The 25,660-nt window shown below is 29.7% G+C and overlaps 1 protein-coding gene across 3 annotated transcripts in view; it reads left to right on the forward strand.

Moving 5' to 3' along the window:
* The first annotated feature begins 1,303 nt into the window (after positions 1–1,303).
* Positions 1,304–25,660, forward strand: part of LOC109603085 (netrin receptor UNC5C-like) — a 191,123-nt gene continuing 166,766 nt past the window's right edge. For 2 of the 3 annotated variants that reach the window (XM_049965827.1, XM_049965829.1), the window contains exons 1-2: positions 1,304–1,694; positions 21,137–21,158. The gene's annotated coding sequence lies outside the window, so the exon portion shown is untranslated. The remainder of the gene's footprint in view (positions 1,695–21,136; positions 21,159–25,660) is intronic. The other variant, XM_049965828.1, reaches the window with a different exon arrangement.

A 25,660-nucleotide genomic window follows, 5' to 3' on the forward strand; every position in this document is an offset into this window, starting at 1 on the left:
ATGTCTAAAAAAATTAAATATAAACTTCAGTGAAGAAAAGATGATAAAATAATCAAAATCATCTTTTTTAAAATTTTAATTAGTCAAAATATATATAATGTTGATAATTACTATAAGAATTGACAATATGTTGGATTAATTATTCATACATTTATTAATTATAATATTTACTAAAAAACAAATACTAAATTTATCATTATTTCCAGTTTTTTCTAAAATGTTTATAAAATTTTACGAAATAATTCACAAATAAGTTATATATTATATAATATACTAATTAATTATAAAATATATCATTTTTGCTACAAATTTCAATAATTTTCTACAGTCTAATAATTCTATAATACTCGACAAAAATCCCAAAATTGAATGTCCAAAAAAATTAATTTTAATTATTCAAAATATTTATAATGTTGATAATTACTATAAAAATTCTCAATAAGTTGGACTAATTATTATTATTATTATTATTATTATTATTATTATTATAATATTTACAAATACTAAATTTATCATTATTTCCCGTTTATTCTAAAATTTTTATAAAATTTTACGTATTAATACACAAATAAATTATATATTATATAATTTATTAATTAATTAAAAAATATATCATTTTTACTTTAAATTTCAATAGTTTTCTACAGTCCAATAATTCTATAATACTCGACAAAAATCCCAAAATTGAATATCCAAAAAAATTAAAGATAAACTTCACAAAGAATGAAAACATAATCAATACCACCTTTTTTAAAATTTTAATTTGTCGAAATAAATATAATTTTGATAATTACATAAAAAAAAAACAATTTGTTAGAATAATTATTGATACATTTATTAATTATATTATATTATATTATTGCAGTTTATTAAATCTATAATACTTGACAAAAATTTCAAAATCGAATATCTAAAAAAAAAAAAAATAATAAATATAAACTTCAATGAACATTGTCATTATTTCCTGTTTTTGTCTAAAATGTTAATATAGTATATGAATAAACTCATGATTAAAGTAAAAACTGTAACATTTTTTTAAAAATTATATTAATTAGTATATTTTAACTTTTAATCATTTTATAGACCAATTTATTTAAATAACGAAAATAGATATTTATATATTTAAAATATTACTATTTTATGGTGAAACCTTCAATAAATTCCCATCGTCCGCACGGAAACCCCCTTAAAAACGAAATCCTAAAAAATTTAAACAATAACCCGTGTGAAGTTGGCATGACGAAAAACAATAAATCCAACAACCTCCAAAAAAAAAATAAAAAGCGAGGGTCCGAACCCCCAAACGACCCCCAGCGTCCGCGCATTTTGGTCCTTCCTTAACGCGGGCAGAAGCGAGAGCGGGAGTCCCGCCGCCGGAGCGCCAGTCTCCAACCAACCGCGGTGCAGGGAGGTCGTGGCGCTCTTCTGTCCAACGATCACGGCAACGTGCTCCGCACAACTCGCGTGACATAGCTTCGGCACCGTCCACGAACGGGCGATCCTCCACTGTGTGAACTCCGGTGCGATTCTTTCGGGACGCCTCTCGAATATCGTTACGTGGGGGTGGTTTTTCGTCTGTGTGCTGTTTTTTGGGGGTGTGTTTATTTTTGATTTTGTATTTGTACGTTTGGACTGACTGTGGTGTTTGTTTATGTTCTTTGGGATTTTTATTTAATTCATCTGGATTGTCTGATGTAAGTTTTATTACAATAATTACCAAATAAAATTACAGTTCCTTAAAAATTATTATAATAATAGAAAAATACAATAATTATCTAAAGTTATTATCAAAAAATAAAATTTATTAATTTATAATAATATAAAATAAATAATAATAATAATTAGTTTATTAATGTCTAATGACAATTGAATAAATTTATCAACAAATTTTCTAATTAGATTCTTGAAAGTCGTAAAATTTTCGCTCATAAATAATTAATTATAAAAAATAAATAAAAGTACAGTTCGTTTGATTGATTGATAATTTAATGGTGTGGTTATTTATGACTAATCACGTACAAATTGTTTAAGCATCTAAAAAAAAATAATTGATTCATTACTGGCATCATTTAAAATGTTGTTTCTCTTTTTTAAAATGGCGTTTAATAATTTTGAGACGAAGTATGAAATTACTTTTGAATCACCTTAAAATTTCTATGGTGATTTATAATAATTTTCTACACAGTATAAACATTATTGTAAATTATATCATTAATAAAATTCGCCTATAATATGTTTTTACATATTTTACGAAAATATTGTTAATTAAAAAAAATGAAAAATTTATATTTTAATAATCTTTTTTTATATTTTAATTATTTTTATTTTTTTTTTATTAAAATGTTTAATTTAAAATTTTTAAAACTGAAAATTAAATAATTTTTGTTTAGTTCCACTAAAATTCAACAAAAATTGTTTTTAATGATTAATTTCCATAAAATTATTTGAAACCCAAGCTTTAAACAAAGGATTATAAATTTTAAAATTTAACTGTAAATTATAAAGTGAAAGAAAATGAGAATTAATATATTTATTTAAAAAATTATAAAATTATTTCTTTTATTTAAATACTTTAAAATTAATATATTGTTTGTCTTGTTCCAGTAAAATTCAATTAATTTTATTAATCTTATATACTAAATCTAATTTATTTTTAATGAATAATTTAATTGATAATTCTTTTCAAATATTAATATTATATTAAAAATTCATTTCTTCAATATTTAATTTAGTTTTCTAAAAGTTATTTTACATCAAAACTCTAAATAAAGTTTTGCATATTTTCAAAGATTACTTTATGATGAAAAATAAAAAAAAACAGATAAATATTTGAGTTACATAAAACTATACTTATATTTATTTTAAAAATGAACTGTAAGTTATGAAATGAAAAGAAAATAACAATAAGTAAGAATTAATATATTAATTTTCAAAAATGTTTCTTTTATTCAAATATGTATTATAAAATTAATGTATTGTTTGTCCTGTTCCACCAAAATTCAATTAATTTTATTAATCTTAAATACTTCATTAAGTGTAATTTACTTATTAAAAAAACTTGTGATTTAAATCTTCCAAATTTAATATATTTTTAATGATTAATTTGATTATTAATTAACAGTATGTGTAAGTTTTTTTATATCAAAACTTTAAATAAAACATATTTCCAAAATTTACTGTATGTTGAAACTTGAAAGAAAAATAAGAGAAAAGGAGAATAATTAATTTGAAATATTTTAAAAACGGTTCTGTCCTATAAATTTTATTAATTTTAAAAAATTTATTAAAAATAATATATATTAAAAAACAAATAGTATCTGATTTAAATATTCTAAATTTAATATATTTTTAATGAATAATTTGATTAATAAGACTTTATTTTCAAATATCAACACTATATTAAAAAAAACTTTAATTAATTTAATTTAGTTTTCCAAAAGTTATTTTATATTAAAAGTTTCAAATTTACACTATGTTGAAAAATAAAAAAAAATGAGAATTATTAAATTGTAAAATATCAGTATTTTAAAATTATGTTGTTTCTGTCCGAATTAATTAATTTTATTTATATAATAAAACTTTTTTATTATTTAATTTAGTTTTCCAAAATTAATTTAGTATAAAAACTTTAAATAAAATTTTCAATTTTTCTCTATATTGAAAAATAAAAAAATAACAGTAAATTCACCACTTTATTCTGTTTTTCTGTTGTTTCTGTTCCAACTAACTAATTTTCTTTATTTTAAAGACTGAATCTAATTTATTCAATATAATTATATAAATTTTCTAAATATAATTTTAATGAATTCTAATTTAAAATTTTACTCTATGTTGAAAAATGAAGAAAAGGAAACAGGAAATGACGATTATTAATTTGAAAAACTTTGCCATTTTAAAATTATTATTGTTTTTGTTTGTAATTTCAGTTGTGTTATTTTAAGGACCTTATTTATTTAATAAAAAAGTGTGTCTTGATATGTATAATAAAAATTCTCAAATTATGAAAGAAGAATATTTATTTATTAATTACAAATTTAATTGATGTTTTTGTATTGAAATTTATATGTTTAATGCAAAAATATTTTTATTTAAATTTAAATAATTTTAGTCTCATTATTTTTTATGAAAAATACATAAATAAAAAAAAGTATATTAAAAATATTTTGTGTTATTACTATGCTTTTAAAAAATTATGTATAGTTGAATAGTACAAATTATTATTGTTATAAAAAATTTATTGAAATGCAAATTTAATGTCTGTTTAGCCTAATTATAAATAAAAAATTGGATGACTGACTTTGCTTTTAACATTAAAACTCATTTAAATATCATTGATAAAATATAATATATTAATATAATTATTACAATATATCATATATTTTAGATACAAATAATTTCTGTTTCATAATTTAGTATTTTTTTAATATTCATAATTACCATTAATTATCCATTATTTCCAAAATCAATTGATATTTTAATATAATTTGGAAAAGTATGGTTATTTGTTTTAATTTGTTTTTTAACTACAAAAGAAAATGAATGAACTAACTAAATGAAAACATGTGTCACATTTAAATGTAAGACACAACCATTTATATTGTTTCTAAAAACAACCGAGGTGCTAAGCTAGCTAAGACAATTAACAATAAAGTCGTTTTTTTGTCCCAGTTTTATGTCTCCATTGTTTAAAAGTTTATTTACAACTATGATTGTAACCTTAAGTGGTTTGTTTCCAAAATTAAAATTACCCAATAACTTTAAAACTTCAAATTTATTTCAATCGAGTAACTTAATATTTTCCTGTCACGTTAAAACAACATTTTTTAACCATAGTACAGTTATTTATTTACTGTTGTTAGTTAGATTAACAATTTTTTCCGTTTAATCAGTGACAAGAAAATAAATGCATCGTGGCTGAGGCTCCTCTCAATGGATTCCTTAAACAAACATGCACCTCTCAAAGATCCGGCATGATCGGTGTTATTAACCTGTTAATTTATTATTGCTGCAACGCGTTTGAAGTATTTCTAATTTCCTGCAAAACCTATGCCGCTGAACTGTTTAATTTCGACATGCCATTAATGCTAAAGGAATACATCTGTAAATTCCTGTTTGTACAAACATTTATCTAATGCAGTTTGGAATAATTTTGTGAACATGATGATGTGCACAATAAAATCACTGAATTTTTAATCTAGATTCAAAACTAGACGATTCCGGGCAAAGAATTTAATAATCATTAGTGGTGGTTTTAATTAAATTAAAAATTTAATTAACCAATTGAAACGTAATTATTTTATTACGGTCCTTCATTGGTCCCGGTAATTGCTTAATCAAATAATAAAGAAATAATTAAGTCCCCGGGGGAGGGAAAATTAAAGAAAAAAACAATTTCAGTCCGGCGAAAGTTAATCGAAAAAAATAATTGGGTGGGATTTTATTAAATTAACTTGTGTGGTGTGACACCACGTACAGATTCGACCGGAATTCTTCGCCAAGTGTGGAGGACGTTTTAAAGCTCGGTGTTTTTATGGAACTTTAATAAGGAAAAACCTTAAAAGGGTACGGATCGAATGCGTCTAGGCAAGAACAAAAATTGTTGGGTTTTAGTGCCCGTTTACACTTTACTACAAATCAATTTAGTCCTATGCATTTCCTAACAATGCACCAGGTGTTGAACGAGGAAAAAATGTTCCGCACTCCATCATTTAAAATGGTAAATACCTTAAAGGTTTTATCCACCCATTCCGGGTGTCCAATAACTTGCCCATGTTTATTTAATCGATGAATTGAGATAACCTTATATAAATTCTGTTTAGGAAACACTCCCCCACGATCGACCAGATCGAAATGCCGATAAAAAATCTATTACGAATTTTACCGAAGAGTCATGAGTGCCACATTTAGCAACTTCAAACTGGAGCTGGGACTTCAGTGAAAGGAAATAATGACTTGTTTATGTCTGGTTTAATTATACGTTTTCCTTAAGACACGAAGACACTGAATAAATGAGACGGGGCGATTACAAATATTGATTGTGGCAAAGGTTGTAGTAGTTGGGACTCGGAGGAACAATTCCCGATTGTTCCTGTGGCAAAAATTGCGGTTTTACACCGAAAAACCGGCCGTAAACTTTAACCTCGTTTAACCTTTAAATGTCAGTAGGTTTTAGCCAAACAAGAGAGAAACTATCCGGCATGAAATTGCTATTTGAAATTGTCTTTGTATGGTCTTATTTAGAGATTTTTGCCACCGTGTAATGTTGGCAGTTTTAAGGCAACCACATCGTTCCAAACAATTTGTCGGTTGTGTAAACGCCAGGAATTTGTTGTGATTTGTTTTGCTTGTGAAAGCAGTCCATTTAAATTAAAGATCGCGTTAACGTAAACATATTTAAGCTAAATTTAAATTTTTAATTACCCTTTTCATATATAAGCGTTTTTCCAGTTACGTTAAGTAATGTTCTGTGTTTTCAAATCGATTTATTGGGGCAATTTTAGGTGGAAAGCTACTAAAAAACACTTTAAAACACTAGTTTACAAGGAATGTGCATTAGTCTGAACGTTTTTCGTTGTGCATAAATTTGATTGAGATGTTATTGTTTACTAAAAATTTAGTATTAGAGGGAATGATATATGATTCATGTGTCAATTGTCAGCTCATTGTGTATCTCTAAGGCGTCCCAAAGACATTTTATGTATAGTCAAAATTTGATAATATATATAATACATAATTTGATACTTTTTGATAAAATTGATTAATTGCTCGAACGTTTTTTGGATAAAGTGTGAAACAAAATAGATCATCAGACAAAGTTTTAGTTTAAAGAAGAGTCATATATTATCCACAACTCCTTTGATTCAAAATGGGAGCTTTAGAAGAATCTTTCTAAACATGCTGAAGGATATTTACAAGTATACATTTGTTACAACACAAGATGGAAGAGAAAATCATCAACATCTTAGAGATGAGAGATGATGAAAACCAGAGTTTCAATACTTTTGGATATAATTGATTAATTTCTCGAAGGTTTTTCAAGGAAATTTCTTTTTTGGATGAAGTGTGGAACAAAATAGTTCATCAGACAAAGTTTTAGTTTAAAGAAGAGTCATATATTATCCACAACTCTTTTGATTCAAAATGGGAGCTTTAGAAGAATCTTTCTAAACATGCTGAAGGATGTTTACAAGTATACATTTGTTACAACACAAGATGGAAGAGAAAATCATCAACATCTTAGAGATGAGAGATGATGAAAACCAGAGTTTCAATACTTTTGGATATAATTGATTAAGTGCTCAAAGGTTTTACAAGGAAATTTCTTTTTTGGATGAAGTGTGGAACAAAATAGATCATCAGACAAAGTTTTAGTTTAAAGAAGAGTCATATATTATCCACAACTCCTTTGATTCAAAATGGGAACTTTAGAGGAATCTTTCTAAACATGCTGAAGGATATTTACAAGTATACATTTGTTACAACACAAGATGGAAGAGAAAATCATCAACATCGTAGAGATGAGAGATGATGAAAACCAGAGTTTCAGTACTTTTGGATATAATTGATGAATTGCTCAAAGGTTTTACAAGGAAATTCCTTTTTTGGATGAAGTGTGGAACAAAATAAATCATCAGACAAAGTTTTAGTTTAAAGAAGAGTCATATATTATCCACAACTCCTTTGATTCAAAATGGGAGCTTTAGAAGAATCTTTCTAAACATGCTGAAGGATATTTACAAGTATACATTTGTTATAACACAAGATGGAAGAGAAAATCATCAACATCTTAGAGATGAGAGATGATGAAAACCAAAGTTTCAATACTTTTGGATATAATTGATTAAGTGCTCAAAGGTTTTACAAGGAAATTTCTTTTTTGGATGAAGTGTGGAACTAAATAAATCATCAGACAAAGTTTTAGTTTAAAGAAGAGTCATATATTACCCACAACTCCTTTGATTCAAAATGGGAGCTTTAGAAGAATCTTTCTAAACATGCTGAAGGATGTTTACAAGTATACATTTGTTACAACACAAGATGGAAGAGAAAATCATCAACATCTTAGAGATGAGAGATGATGAAAACCAGAGTTTCAATACTTTTGGATATAATTGATTAAGTGCTCAAAGGTTTTACAAGGAAATTTCTTTTTTGGATGAAGTGTGGAACAAAATAGATCATCAGACAAAGTTTTAGTTTAAAGAAGAGTCATATATTATCCACAACTCCTTTGATTCAAAATGGGAACTTTAGAGGAATCTTTCTAAACATGCTGAAGGATATTTACAAGTATACATTTGTTACAACACAAGATGGAAGAGAAAATCATCAACATCGTAGAGATGAGAGATGATGAAAACCAGAGTTTCAGTACTTTTGGATATAATTGATGAATTGCTCAAAGGTTTTACAAGGAAATTCCTTTTTTGGATGAAGTGTGGAACAAAATAAATCATCAGACAAAGTTTTAGTTTAAAGAAGAGTCATATATTATCCACAACTCCTTTGATTCAAAATGGGAGCTTTAGAAGAATCTTTCTAAACATGCTGAAGGATATTTACAAGTATACATTTGTTATAACACAAGATGGAAGAGAAAATCATCAACATCTTAGAGATGAGAGATGATGAAAACCAAAGTTTCAATACTTTTGGATATAATTGATTAAGTGCTCAAAGGTTTTACAAGGAAATTTCTTTTTTGGATGAAGTGTGGAACTAAATAAATCATCAGACAAAGTTTTAGTTTAAAGAAGAGTCATATATTACCCACAACTCCTTTGATTCAAAATGGGAGCTTTAGAGGAATCTTTTCTTAACATGCTGAAGGATATTTACAAGTATACATTTGTTACAACACAAGATGGAAGAGAAAATCATCAACATCTTAGAGATGAGAGATGATGAAAACCAAAGTTTCAATACTTTTGGATATAATTGATTAAGTGCTCAAAGGTTCTACAAGGAAATTTCTTTTTTGGATGAAGTGTGGAACAAAATAGATCATCAGACAAAGTTTTAGTTTAAAGAAGAATCATATATTATCCACAACTCCTTTGATTCAAAATGGGAGCTTTAGAGGAATCTTTCTAAACATGCTGAAGGATATTTACAAGTATACATTTGTTATAACACATGATGGAAGAGAAAATCATCAACATCTTAGAGATGAGAGATGATGAAAACCAGAATTTCAATTCTTTTGGATATAATTGATTAAGTGCTCAAAGGTTTTACAAGGAAATTTCTTTTTTGGATGAAGTGTGGAACAAAATAGATCATCAGACAAAGTTTTAGTTTAAAGAAGAGTCATATATTATCCACAACTCCTTTGATTCAAAATGGGAGCTTTAGAAGAATCTTTCTAAACATGCTGAAGGATGTTTACAAGTATACATTTGTTACAACACAAGATGGAAGAGAAAATCATCAAATTCTTAGAGATGAGAGTAGATGAAAACCAGAGTTTCAATACTTTTGGATATAATTGATTAAGTGCTCAAAGGTTCTACAAGGAAATTTCTTTTTTGGATGAAGTGTGGAACAAAATAGATCATCAGACAAAGTTTTAGTTTAAAGAAGAGTCATATATTATCCACAACTCCTTTGATTCAAAATGGGAGCTTTAGAAGAATCTTTCTTAACATGCTGAAGGATATTTACAAGTATACATTTGTTACAACACAAGATGGAAGAGAAAATCATCAACATCTTAGAGATGAGAGATGATGAAAACCAGAGTCCAATACTTTTTGATACAATTGATTAAGTGCTCAAAGGTTTTACAAGGAAATTTCTTTTTTGGATGAAGTGTGGAACAAAATAGATCATCAGACAAAGTTTTAGTTTAAAGAAGAGTCATATATTATCCACAACTCCTTTGATTCAAAATGGGAGCTTTAGAAGAAGCTTTCTAAACAAGGAAAGATATTAGAGATGAATTCTTTTTGATATAATTGTAGTACTTTCAGAAGAACAAGAACTTTAGAAGAACCTTTCTGATAATTGTAAAGAAAACTTATTTGCTCTTGAAAATACAAGATGATGCAGTAAACCACGAACTTCTAAGAGTTTCAACAATGGATATGTTCCTAATAATGACCCATTTTGTAACAGTGTGCAATTCGTGTTTCCCATTACGCAGCGACGCGAAAAAAGTGCTTCGCCTTACCCCGGCCGGATCGCGTGACCCGGGGCAGTTTCCCCGAGGTGCCGACTGTTCCAAATTGATACAGATATTGCTGGATTAATCACCGGACAACGCGCCGAACATACTTTTCGCTGTTCCACGTTTAATCGCGTGATGGCACAAAAATGCACGCCTAATTCCCTTTCGAAAAGTGTTGAGACAATCTGATATAAACGCCATTTATTAGTCGCGCCACGGGGCCGTAAATTAAACGCGCTTTCGGAACGGAATCAGTTAAACGGAACGCCCATGCCTACCGTTCGAAATATTTTAATTAAGCGGATGGGGCTTGTGTAAATTATATCCTAGCGGTTAATCTACATGGTACAGTTCTTGTCTTGTGTGGCTACGCAGTTTTTCTGATCCGATTGTCTACGACGATTGCGGAACATTTAAATTAAATGTGGTTGTTCGTTGATAAGGGTTTCTTGCCTTGCCAGGAATAGAAGTCCTATATATAAAGCCGGATTGATAAGGATCTTTATATTTTCCCGTCTATAAGACTTACGACTGTTACGTCTATGCTACCTGCTTTAAGGAGCAAAGGGATCAAACCAATATGAACGTAAAACTGTCCAACTGTACCAATTGTTTATTTATGTATTAGCGGACCGGAAAGTAATGTCGCTATCTTATAGGCACCAATTATTATCCCTAATCTCTAAAATGTTGATGAATTTCCCATCTATCTTGTGTCGTAACAAATGAATATTTGTAAATATCCTTCAGCATGTTTAGAAAGATTCTTCTAAAGCTCCCATTTAGAATCAAAAGTGTTATGGACAATATATGACTTTTCTTTAAACTAAAACTTTATCTGATGATCTATTTTGTTCCACATTTCATCCAAAAAACTTAAATCCTAAATATCCTTTGGCATATTTAGAAAGATTCATCTCTAAGGAAAATTATTGTGGATAATGTTTTGTTCCGAGACTTTCTATTAATCAATCAATGACATCAAAATCATGTTTTCATCTCATGAACATCTCAAGTATCATATTCAGGCTCCTCAGACTCTTCTGATAAACCATTTGAGGAACGGATTGATTCTCCTTTCGTTTCAATAATAGACTTAAATGGCCACTTGAGTACTTTTTATTCCAATCAATTTCCAACAACTAGGTAACAAACCACCCCAATAAAGCCCCGACTCCAGCCAACATCATAGTAAATTCAATCCAATTAGTTAACTTGTAGCTCCGAATCTGTAGAAACTCGTAGTGGATGCGGTGCACGCTTCTAATCGTTGCATGGTCGCAATAAATCTGTAAATGAATATTATGTCAATCGAAATTTGTGGCTAATATCCACCTTGGCTTGGGTTTAAGGCCGACCCGAGGCGACGCTACGGCCGTAATTATTTCGGATTGATGCCTTTTCCACGACGTAAAGTCTCGTGTGCGTTTAGCGAAGGACGTGTTTAACATAACCGTATGGGTTAGGCTCACGGTGTATCGAAAAGAAAAAAAACTGTTGGGAAACGGCCGGGTTTGCATTAATAATTGCATTTTAATGCGTCCATGAAATAAAAATGAAAATGGTGCCGGTTTTGTTTTACATCGTGCAATTTAATCGTTGCGGCAGTAAAACATCTTTATTGGTTTGTAGATATCGAAAATGCCTTTTTCTCGTTTTATCGTTCAATCGTAAGATTAATATTTCATTCGGCACTGAAACAAACCAGAATATATAATCTGTAATCATTAATTTTATAGAAGTCGATTAAAGATACACTTTTAAATTCCTTCCGTGGAACGATATAACAAGACAAAATAATCGTTATAAATCATTAGAAGCGAAAAGCTGGGGGCTAGTGTTCCGTTATTTACAAGATGTTTATCCAAGGCAAATTTAAACTGAATCATAACGCCGGTTAATATCTCCTTCAAAGGACTTATTCAAATTAATTTACTTAATGATAATAAGCTTCGTCAAAATATTGATGTGTTGTTATTTATAATTTATTTTAAATTTTAACTCTGGTCTCTTAAGACCATGATGGTTTTCCCTTCCATCTTGTGTTACATAAAAGAAATGCATGTGAAGTTACTTTGGCATACATATTTAGAAAGATTCTTCTGAAGAACACATTTTGAATAAAAAGATTTGTGGATAATAAATGAATCTTTTTTAAACTAAAACTTTGTCTGATGATCTATTTTGTTCTACACTTCATCCAAAAAAGAAATTTCCTTGAAAAACTTTTTAGCAATTAATAATATCCAAAAGTATTGAAACTTTGGTTTTCATCATCTCTAATCTCTAAGATGTTGATGATTATCTCTTCCATCATGTGTTATAACAAATGTATACTCGTAAATATCCTTCAGCATGTTTAGAAAGATTCTTCTAAAGCTCCCATTTTGAATTAAAAGAGTTGTGGATAATATATGACTCTTCTTTAAACTAAAACTTTGTCTGATGATTTATTTTGTTCCACACTTCATCCAAAAAAGAAATTTCCTTGAAAAACCGTCGAGCAATTAATCAATTATATCCAAAAGTATTGAAACTTTGGTTTTCATCATCTCTCATTTCTAAGATGTTGATGATTTTCTCTTCCATCATGTGTTATAACAAATGTATACTTGTAAATATCATTCAGCATGTTTAGAAAGATTCTTCTAAAGCTCCCATTTTTAATCAAAAGGGTTGTGGATAATATATGACTCTTCTTTAAACTAAAACTTTGTCTGATGATTTATTTTGTTCCACACTTCATCCAAAAAAGAAATTTCCTTGAAAAACCGTCGAGCAATTAATCAATTATATCCAAAAGTATTGAAACTTTGGTTTTCATCATCTCTCATCTCTAAGATGTTGATGATTTTCTCTTCCATCATGTGTTATAACAAATGTATACTTGTAAATATTCTTCAGCATGTTTATAAAGATTCTTCTAAAGCTCCCATTTTGAATTAAAAGAGTTGTGGATAATATATGACTCTTCTTTAAACTAAAACTTTGTCTGATGATTTATTTTGTTCCACACTTCATTCAAAAAAGAAATTTCCTTGAAAAACCGTCGAGCAATTAATCAATTATATCCAAAAGTATTGAAACTTTGGTTTTCATCATCTCTCATCTCTAAGATGTTGATGATTTTCTCTTCCATCATGTGTTATAACAAATGTATACTTGTAAATATTCTTCAGCATGTTAGAAAGATTCTTCTAAAGCTCCCATTTTGAATTAAAAGAGTTGTGGATAATATATGACTCTTCTTTAAACTAAAACTTTGTCTGATGATTTATTTTGTTCCACACTTCATCCAAAATAGAAATTTCCTTGAAAAACCGTCGAGCAATTAATCAATTATATCCAAAAGTATTGAAACTTTGGTTTTCATCATCTCTCATCTCTAAGATGTTGATGATTTTCTCTTCCATCATGTGTTATAACAAATGTATACTTGTAAATATTCTTCAACATGTTTATAAAGATTCTTCTAAAGCTCCCATTTTGAATTAAAAGAGTTGTGGATAATATATGACTCTTCTTTAAACTAAAACTTTGTCTGATGATTTATTTTGTTCCACACTTCATTCAAAAAAGAAATTTCCTTGAAAAACCGTCGAGCAATTAATCAATTATATCCAAAAGTATTGAAACTTTGGTTTTCATCATCTCTCATTTCTAAGATGTTGATGATTTTCTCTTCCATCATGTGTTATAACAAATGTATACTTGTAAATATCCTTCAGCATGTTTATAAAGATTCTTCTAAAGCTCCCATTTTGAATTAAAAGAGTTGTGGATAATATATGACTCTTCTTTAAACTAAAACTTTGTCTGATGATTTATTTTGTTCCACACTTTATCCAAAAAAGAAATTTCCTTGAAAAACCGTCGAGCAATTAATCAATTATATCCAAAAGTATTGAAACTCTGGTTTTCATCATCTCTCATCTCTAAGATGTTGATGATTTTCTCTTCCATCATGTGTTATAACAAATGTATACTTGTAAATATTCTTCAGCATGTTTAGAAAGATTCTTCTAAAGCTCCCATTTTGAATCAAAAGGGTTGTGGATAATATATGACTCTTCTGTAAACTAAAACTTTGTCTGATCATTTATTTTGTTCCACACTTCATCCAAAAAAGAAATTTCCTTGAAAAACCTTCGAGCAATTAATCAATTATATCAAAAAGTATTTTTATACTGCACTTGAACTTCAATAACTAGTTATCTCTTTTATAGAAAAAATAATAATTCAATATAAAAATATTTATTGTCAATAATCTTTTTTTTTTTGATTTAATAATTAAATTACGTATTCAATAAAATTTGCGGTTTACTGTTTAAAAAATTTATTTGTACTTATTTATATTTATAGTGTTTTTATAGCTACATAAACATTATTATTTATTGCTTAAAAATTATAGTTATATTTTATAATATAATTTTACTGTTTTTCGTATTATTAATCTCATAAAGTGTTTTTATTATTTTTGTAAATTTCCATTTCAGTATTATATTATAGTTATTTATATAAAAATGAAGAAATTTTACGGTTTATAATTGTTACATTAAGTTTTTATAATATATCAATTAAGCTATGAAAAATATTTTAAAATATAAAATAAATAACGTTATATATATATATATATATATATATATATATATATATATATATATATATATATATATAAATATTCCTAAATTTATTTAATGTAGTTTTAAAGTTTTTGACTATTCCATGGTAAACAGATGCACAGAATCACGTTATAAATAAAACACTAAGTGATACCTCCATGACAGTATCATAAAATTTATTTACACCTTTTTTAAACAGGTTTACGATTTGTTTTTAAACGAAATATCAGTGTGATGGTTCAGTTTCAGCATTACCGGCCATAAACAGTTTGTTGACATTAACAGTTATATAAAAATTTAATTGAAAATATGGAGTATCTTGTAACCAAGTTGAAACACACGGAATTATTACTTCCTCCCGACATTAAAACGAAATGGGACCATAAAAGATAATGCATCGTGACAATTTGCAAGTGCTCAAAACTTCGTACTAAGTACGCAACCCCTTCAACGACTTCGACGTCTGTTGTCCAGATGCATCTATGTCCATTGAAAAATGACCGGTCGAGTGAATGCAGGCCAATTTTGTGTGTTGGACGGCATTATGAATGAGCCGAGCACACGCACCAGAGATCATATCTAACCCAACCATTATTCGTGTACACGGAAAGACTTGTTTTGCTCCGCCGCTTGTTTAATTAGATTCCAGTTGAATATTTTATACCTTACACGACCTAATTATGATGCATCAAAGTGATCACAGGACGGTTACGATTTGTTGTATCGTTAAATCCATTTACAACTTCTTTGAATCGCAGTAGCTGTGGAAACATTTGATTAAAACAACGCTGCAAGCAGATGCCAACAAACTCAAAGGCCGTGGTGCATAAGAACCCATTGTTAGAACGTTGCGAAACAGGAAACAAAGCCTTCCGGAATCCACAGGTCACCTTTATTAGTTTTCATCTCATAATACCAAAGTAATTAGCGCACGAATAAAGATTTTAACTTCGCTTTATCTCCGCATCTCTTTAAAAAAACCCAACCCCATCGAGCTTATTGTTCGACCCTCCCGTGTGTAAAAACGTCAGCTTTTCTGATGGCCGCTTCCGATAAGCGATTCAGATTTCAAGTTATTTCTGCACATGGCAGCTGCGTGTGACTTTTCCATCGGACTGCTTATGTAAATCTGGCCGTTTGCTTTTGATGGGAACGGTTTCGACACACGGCTCATTCATCGCCTGTTTCGTGCTAATCACGAAAATTAATTGTGCGGATAATAAATGTTACGTATCTCTCAATTAACTGATCTTAAGCTGTATTTATTATGATCTTATGCTAATCGATGGGGCTTAGATGTGGCATCCGCTTTGAAGTCCACTTTCCCATACTAGATCAATGGTAGAAAACAAAAAAAATATTGGATACAGTATTGGAGTCATTAAATCTTTCATATTGGTCAAAAATCAAGGGTCAAATCAGTTTCATCCCTAAGGTTTCCAATTGGATTGAGGTCTGGGCTTTGTGCTGGCCAAGACGTCGCCCATATGTAGAAGTTGCTCTACATATGGGCGACGGTGTTGATGACACAGTGGTACAAAATGTATTTGACGCCGTAAATTACCTGAAAATTCCGCGTTAGACACATCGTGAAAGGGCCTTTGTGCCCCGCCAGTCAATTGGGACGCGTGGAGGATAGAGGAAGACCGATGACAAGTATCTGAGAGTTCAATCTAAGGCGAATTCGATTGTGAGGAAGGAAATAGTCCCACTGAGTGATAAATTAAGACTCGGCGCATTGTTTCGCGACCCGGGGAGTCCTGACAAGGATATACGCGTTCCCCGCTATTGGGTCCTGCCAAAGGATTCTTATAGAATGGGCGCCGTGAATTGAAACGGTCTGACAATGGGAGTTTTTCGTAATTAACGAGAGTTTTGCCTCGCTTTTTGCGCAACGAAAAACGCTTTGTTAATATTTCAAAGTTCTCCTGTCGAGTGTAAACATCGATGATTAATTCATGGTTATAATGAACGGTTTTTATCAATTTGGAATTTTGTCCATTGTCGGGACATAATAATTCAAACGGTGACATCGATGTGTTTTCTACAGAAACGAATGAGTTATTCTCTTTAAGTTGCCTCGTTTAAGCCAATGCACGTTCCTCATTGTCACTAAATTAATATTGTCAATAAAATCCATACAACAATGGCTGAATTATTAACTTATTGCAACTGTGTTAATTCATGTTGCACGTACATTTTTACTGGTTTCAACCTTGAACCAGCAAAAAACTTAATCACTCTCTACTTTTTATATTTTATTAAGATATAACAATTATATTTACATAATAGGTTACTGTTTCTTTATCTGCATCAACCTTGAACTGCTTCAAGATTTAATTACCAACTATTGTAGGTTCCTTAATTGAAGCCATTCTTCAGGAAGACTGTTTTTTCTAAAAAAACATTCATATTTGAAACCACCATCATTTCTAGAGACCTGAAATCTCTTTCATCTAGCTAACTAACCCTAATTAAAATGTAGGTCCATCATCTGATTTTATTGAAAATCCACTGATGAAGGCCATTTTCTATCAAAAATATATTGAAGGAAGACTTGAAACCTCTTTGTTGGTGGCTAAGAAGTATAATAATTAGGAACCCCAATTAAAACGTAGGTCCATCATCCACCTTAGGTTTTGGCGAGGGTTTCCGGTAATGAATACATGTAAATTATGTAAGGAAAATTGGGTCCCCGTACAAAGTTATGAGAGTCACTTTTGCAGCTAATTAGGCTTGAGGTTTAAGTGGGTCAAACCCAAAGACGATGCCCGTTCAAGCATCGGACTAAGAGTGTCTCTGTCCTCTTACGGTTTCAATGACCAGATGCCTGGGGACCCTCTAATATTCTACCGCCTGAAAATCCCACCCCCCATAACTTCGATCGTTCGGTGCACGCAATTCAGTTATGCAAAAGGGACGCCTCTATTCATAAATCACTGAATAAGTCAAAATAGAAAGGTCCTACACGGGAATTATCTAGTCGTTTACAACTTATACACAAGGATAATTTCCGAACGCAGACCCACCGCTGCGTCCCATTAAAAGGGTGACTGCCTCCAAGAATTATGTGGCGTTTTATTATTTAATTTTACAAGTTGATTAAAATCCATTTCCAACGATTTATAAAAACTTGAACAATTTGAATCTTCAAAAACAATGGCAACCATCGAGCTGGGCGTGTTTTGATCGCGTGTTGAGCCAGTATCAGACGGAGGTGTGAGGAATACCAAATTAGCGCAAAACATTCGACCGCTAATAACTCGCATTACGAACACAAAACGGCGCTTTCGGTGTTGAAAGTGTTCGCGTGCTCGTACGAAAAATGATCGCAATATCTGATCTAATTGGCTCTCGAACTTCAAACGAGATGTTGGCCTGAAAATTACAATTCCTTTCGGGGCTCCTAAAACGGGTAATTGGTGTGCACGTTATTCCTTTGATTTCCTTCATGCGACCAATAAATGCAGTCTTGTTTTATTACATGCTTAGCTTCCTTTGTATGGCTGATATTTTGAATAATGGTCAATAAAGTATCGGGGAGGACAACAATGGATTATAAATCAATGTTTAATTGTTAAAAGATTCGATTATCATGACATTCTACTTTGTTAAAAAGGGATTTAAAATAATTTTAACTAATCTCATCAACTTAATTCCTAACTAAAGAAAAAAGCTTCTCAACTTGGTTATCCACTTAACTCTAGCACCATTTGGTCACACTCAAGAAATTTTCTTGAACATACCACAAATGTTTTTAATATTACTTTATATTTTAAGTTAGCTCCAGAGTATTAGACCTAAGAAGTTTTGCTTAAACATAATACAAGTACTGTCAATAGTATTTTAACAGTATTTTAGGTCTATACTTAGTACCATTCCATCACACTTAATAAGTTTTTTTGGGTGTACCACAAATATTTTCAATAGAACTTTATATCTGAACTTAGTACTATAACCTCACACTAAAAAAGTCTTCTTGGACATGCCACAAATGTTTTTATTACTATTTAATATTTAAACTTAGCTCCAGAACATTAGATCTAAGAAATTTTGCTTAAACATAAGATAAGTACTGTAAATAATATTTTTAACAGTATTTTAAGTCTATACTTAGCACCATCCCATCACACTCAATAAGTTTTCTTGGGTATACCACAAATATTTTCAATAGTACTTTATATCTGAACTTAGCACTATAACCTCACACTAAAGAAGTTTTCTTGGACATGCCACAAATGTTTTTATTACTATTTAATATTTAAACTTAGCTCCAGAGCATTAGATCCAAGAAATTTTGCTTAAACATAAGATAAATACTGTAAATAGTATTTTTAACAGTATTTTAGGTCTATACTTAGCACCATCCCATCACACTCAATAAGTTTTCTTGGGTATACCACAAATATTTTCAATAGTACTTTATATTTGAACTTAGCACTATAACCTCACACTAAAGAAGTTTTCTTGGACATGCCACAAATGTTTTTATTACTATTTAATATTTAAACTTAGCTCCAGAGCATTAGATCCAAGAAATTTTGCTTAAACATAAGACAAGTACTGTCAATAGTATTTTAACAGTATTTTAGGTCTATACTTAGCACCATTCCATAACACTCAATAAGTTTCTTTGGGTATACCACAAATATTTTCAGAAGTATTTTATATCTAAACTTAGCACTATAACCTCACACTAAAGAAGTTTTCTTGGACATACCACAAATGTTTTTATTACTATTTAATATATAAACTTAGCTCCAGGACATTAGACCTAAGAAGTTTTGCTTAAACATAAGACAAGTACTGTCAATAGTATTTTTAACAGTATTTTAGGTCTATACTTAGCACCATTCCATAACACTCAATAAGTTTCTTTGGGTATACCACAAATATTTTCAATAGTATTTTATATCTAAATTTAGCTCTATAACCTCACACTACAGAAGTTTTCTTGGACATACCACAAATGTTTTTATTACTATTTAATATTTAAACTTAGCTCCAAAGCATTAGATCCAAGAAGTATTGCTTAAACATAAGATAAGTACTGTCAATAGTATTTTTAACAGTATTTTAAGTCTATACTTAAGCACCATTCCATCACACTCAATAAGTTTTCTTGGGTATACCACAAATATTTTCAATAGTACTTTTTATTTGAACTTAGCACTATAACCTCACACTAAAGAAGTTTTCTTGGACATGCCACAAATGTTATTATTACTATTTAATATTTAAACTTAGCTCCAAAGCATTAGATCCAAGAAGTTTTGCTTAAACATAAGATAAGTACTGTCAATAGTATTTTTAACAGTATTTTAGGTCTATACTTAAGCACCATTCCATCACACTCAATAAGTTTTCTTGGGTATACCACAAATATTTTCAATAGTACTTTATATTTGAACTTAGCACTATAACCTCACACTAAAGAAGTTTTCTTGGACATGCCACAAATGTTATTATTACTATTTAATATTTAAACTTAGCTCCAGAGCATTAGACCCAAGAAGTTTTGCTTAAACATAAGATAAGTACCGTCAATAGTATTTTAACAGTATTTTAGGTCTATACTTTGTAGCATCCCATCACACTCAATAAGTTTTCTTGGGTATACCACAAATATTTTCAATAGTATTTTATATCTAAACTTAGCACTATAACCTCACACTAGAGAAGTTTTATAGGACATACCACAAATGTTTTCAATAGTATTTTAGATATACACTGTTTTAGACCAAAATTTAGCACCATGTCATGATATTCAACAAATTTTATTGGACTTAACTGAAAGTATTCAACAGCCATTGACGTTGCAATTAATTTTCTGCATCGAAATCGATAAGTTTTAATATTTCAGTCACAACCAATTTGGCCGTGCAAAATAATTTACAGATTTAATTCCATATTCGCCACAGTAATAGACATGTAAATCGAGCAATTTGAAAATAATGCACAGATGGTTAACGGTCCTAAATGCATACCGTTTTATAAAATATTTCTGGCTTAATGCACGCCGAAAGTGTACATTTCGATCAAAATAATGAATTGTTAGTCGCCACCTCATCGTTTCAGCGGGCAAAATATGCAAATTAAATTTGCGACGAAGGGTTGCAGTCGAACGAAACGTGTTTTCGCTTCTGATTCGGTTTTGCATAAAATTTTAAAGATTTGGGAAAGATTAAATTACCGGGTAAATCTGCCAAATTAATATAAAAGAAACGTGTCATTATTCACAGCACTTTTGACTCCCCCCTCTATTAATATTTATATAATACAAATCCCTACGGGAATTTGGCCTTAGTTGTAGTCAATCTGATTTCTAATTTTGTTTTTGTTGCAGATTTAAATGGGATTTGTTATAGGTATGTAAAAGCAATTTACTGTACAAAACGTATAAATTTAGTTTTTCCCGGACATGACTCAACAAACACAAAAGAGTGAGCTACAAAACAAGACCAAAAAAGTAATTGCCCATTTTCGGTAATAATGTAAAGACTGCGACAGCCAAGAATATTAAGGTCCCAAGCAGTACACAAATCTCCCGGTACTAACAGAAAGCAGTACCGCATAGATCACGAGTTTATGGCACTGAGTGTGTGTATTATTCTTACGCACTGCCCTGATTTATAGCCAGTTTTATTTCAGGCGTATTGTTTCAGCATCAAACCGTTTAACAATATTACACAATAGTGAGCACGTTTCGCCTCTTTCTTGTGGTGTTTTAACGGCGGAGGTGCCGTAAAACGCCAATGCGAATCAAAACCAATTATACAGGTTTATAAATAAAATCCATCGCCGGCTGAAATCGCCTGAATTCAGTGCCTTGGTGGTTCCCGGTAATGAAAAATAAATTTTGTCGTTACGATTATTTAAGGCAGGAAGCTGTCGTTAACATAATTTTTTATGAACTTATTGTTCCCAGCACCAAGAGGCGTGTAAACAACCATTACATCGAATATTAATTAGAAGTAACGTGTTCAGCACGTATAAATGAGCTTAATTAAAATATTCAAACGGCTTCCTGTATACAGCCCAACAATTAGAAATGCATATGAACACGTTAATTCCTAATAATAGCAGGCATACAAATGTTTAAATCATGGAGGGCGATTATTTAGAACCCCGTCAACGGAGCAGCGTAATTCATTCGCCGAGTTAAACGTATTTATTTCGAGATTTCGTGGATTTTGGCCGCCATAAATTTTAGTTGCGGGCGGGGGAGGCGATGAAATTTGCGTTAAAGTGCGGCGGCTCCAGATGCGGCCGCCGGAACAAACAAGAAACAATCAAAATAAGAATACTACACGGAACACCGCCTTAAATCACTCAGGTTTCGTGTGGACCGACAAATCCGGATTATTTTTTGAATAATTATGGTTTTTAACAAAAAATAAATAATTAAATTTGTCTGGGTTTAATAATATAGTATAAAAACATGTAACATAGTCTAAACTATTATTAATTCTAAGTACACTTGCTTTGCTTAAAAGAAGTTATATTCAACTAAACATTATCATTTGTAAATTTCACCCATTTTACTCAGATTTTATATGGAATAATTGAAAATTTTGACAGTTTTTAGTTAATTTATCAATAGTATAGTATAAATAACATGTAACTTAACTTAAACTAGTATTAATTTTAAGTATACCTGGCTTAGGTTTGCTTTAAAGAAGTTATATTCAACTAAACACTATCATTCGTAAATTTCACCCATTTACTCAGATTTTATATGGAATAATTGGAGATTTTGGTAGTTTTTATATAATTTATCAATAGTATAGTATAAATAACATGTAACTTAACTTAAACTTGTATTAATTTTAAGTAAACTTGTCTTAGGTTTGCTTTAAAGAAGTTATATTTAACTAAACACTATCATTCTTAAATTTCACCCACTTTACTCACATTTTATATGGAATAATTGAAGATTTTAACAGTTTTTATATAATTTATCAACATTATAGTATATATAATAGGTAACTTAACTTAAACTAGTATCAATTCTAAGTTAACTTGGCTTAGGTTTGCTTTAAAGAAGTTATATTTAACTAAACACTATCATTCATAAATTTCACCCATTTTACTCAAATTTTATATGGAATAATTGAAGATTTTAACAGTTTTTATATAATTTATCAATAGTATAGTATAAATAACATGTAACTTAACTTAAACTAGTATTAATTCTAAGTAAACTTGTCTTAGGTTTGCTTAAAAGAAGTTATATTTAACTAAACACTGTCATTCGTAAATTACACCCATTTTACTCATATTTTATATGGAATAATTGAAGATTTTAACAGTTTTTATTTAATTTATCAATAATATAGTATAAATAACGTGTAACTTAACTTAAACTAGTATTAATTTTAAGTAAACTTAGCTTAGGTTTGCTTTAAAGAAGTTATATTTAACCAAACATTATCATTCGTAAATTTCACCCATTTTACTTAGATTTTATATGGAATAATTGGAGATTTAGACATTTTTCAATAATATAGTATAAAAACATGTAACTCAACTTAAACTAGTATTAATTCTAAGTAAACTTGTCTTAGGTTTGCTTAAAAGAAGTTATATTTAACTAAACACTATCATTCGTAAATTTCACCAATTTTACTCAGATTTTATATGGAATAATTGGAGATTTAGACAGTTTTTATTTGATTTATCAATAGTATAGTATAAATAACATGTAACTTAACTTAAACTAGTATTAATTCTAATTAAACTTGGCTTAGGTTTGCTTAAAAGAAGTTATATTTAATTAAACACTATCATTCGTAAATTTCACCCATGTTACTCAGATTTTATATAGAATAATTGGAGATTTTGACAGTTTTTATTTAATTTATCAATAGTATAGTATAAATAACATGTAACTCAACTTCAACTAGTATTAATTCTAAGTAAATTTGGCTTAGGTTTACTTAAAAGAAGTTATATTCAACTAAACACTATAATTCGTAAATTTCACCCATTTTACTCAAGTTTTAAATGGAATAATTGGAAATTTTAACAGTTTTTATTTAATTTATCAAAAATATAGTATAAGAAACATGTAGCTTAAGCTAAACTAGTATTAATTTTACGTAAACTTGGGATTTGGTTAATTTTAAAAGAGTTTTATATTGACAATGAATTTATAATTACTATTAACTTTAATGGTTAAAGTAACTAACTAACTAAACATGGTTTAGGTTAATTTAAAGAAGCCATATTTAACTTAACACTATAATTCGATAGTGACTATTAAACTATCACTTCTCTAAAGTTGCCAATTTCATTTTAAACAGCAAATAAAGCCTTGAATCGCAAAACAAATTAATCCGTTTAACTGCAAATTAACTGTTATATTCTCAATGAAATTTCTGTGAACCATTAAAGAAGCTGAAAAAATTGTTAAACGTGCAACTAATAACAGTAATCATTGTTGCCAATTTAGTTTTATTGTTGTGAATCGTCTGGACGGTCATACGCAACAATTTAATCTTTAGCAACGAATCGCTGGAATCGTAAAAAATCCAAACGACTCTTAATTAACACGATCCTAATAGTTTTTTTTACCAATACACGAATAATAACAACAATCATCGCTATTAACAACATATTGTTTAGATTAAGAAGATTAAGAACAATCAAATGGTAATTATTCTGTTGAGTCATCACTTGTAAACATTAAACGAAAGCTTTTATAACTGCGAGGAAAAAAACTCAATTCCAAACAGGTTGGCAAAGCAATTAATAATTATTTACGTACATACAATGTAGAATTAAAAAAGTGGACGACGTTAATTCCAAAAACAAATGTGACAATTCTGTCTGTGGTTAATGAAAAAATTAAGTTTGTGGAGTTGGTACGTAACGAAAACATTTAGTGCTTATTGTGCTTAAAAAGTATGACAGACTGTACAATAGACGGCAGCAATTTATCCTTTTATTCGGTTTTCTTGTCTTTTTTCCCCGTTCCCTGTCGATTAACCCGTTTTTCTGGTCGTAAACTTCCCATAAAAGTCGACAATAACGTCATATTTCCCTATTTTTTCCTTATTTTTTTGCACAGCATCTCTGTGGTTTACGACCAGCACTGGGAATGATGACACGACGATTATTTATAAGCACCGCACAAAGCAATTAACAACAAAAACATATTTCTATGCACTCGAGTTAAATAGGAAGTGGTTTGGTGTCCTCCACATATCAATGCTTGCCTGTGTTTATCACGTATCGCAGGGAAACCTTGATGTCAATATAAATAACTTGATAGTTTTCGCTTATTTTTACAGGCGGCCTACTTTGTTCACAAGCCTTATCAATAGCAAAACATGTCCGTTAAAACTAAATATAGAAATGGCAAACAAATGAGTGGCAAACTGTTTTTGTGATTTCTCATCGTACTCGAAGGTATTTTTATGACGATGGTCTACAGAAAAATTCACAGCTTTCAGACAATTATCGTGGAATCCACCCATTATCGTGCATTAAAAACAATTACCGCCGAATGGATAGTTTAAATGTCGGCATAAAATTTTTCGTGGGGAAAAATTACTCGGAAACCTGTTCCCTTCGAACGTAGGCTTGTAATTAAAATAATAACATAGATTCCGTATAGTCGCCTTTTACTTTTATGCAGTGTCATTAACGTGGTAGACGAAAAAAGAAGGAACGCGGGCTGACGGTGGATTTTTGTAATGGTTGTAAATTGGCCAGTCAAATTTCATTATTCATGTATCGTTTAATCCATTGTACGATTGATTTTAACGGGAGATATAACGTATAAACCGTTCATTTAATCAAGAATATCATATTTCACAAGTATTGAATAATTAACGATTTTATCAGATTTGTTTAATGTTGTTTA

Source organism: Aethina tumida, chromosome 4 (assembly GCF_024364675.1).
Source record: "Aethina tumida isolate Nest 87 chromosome 4, icAetTumi1.1, whole genome shotgun sequence".
Taxonomy (NCBI): Eukaryota; Metazoa; Arthropoda; class Insecta; order Coleoptera; family Nitidulidae; genus Aethina; species Aethina tumida.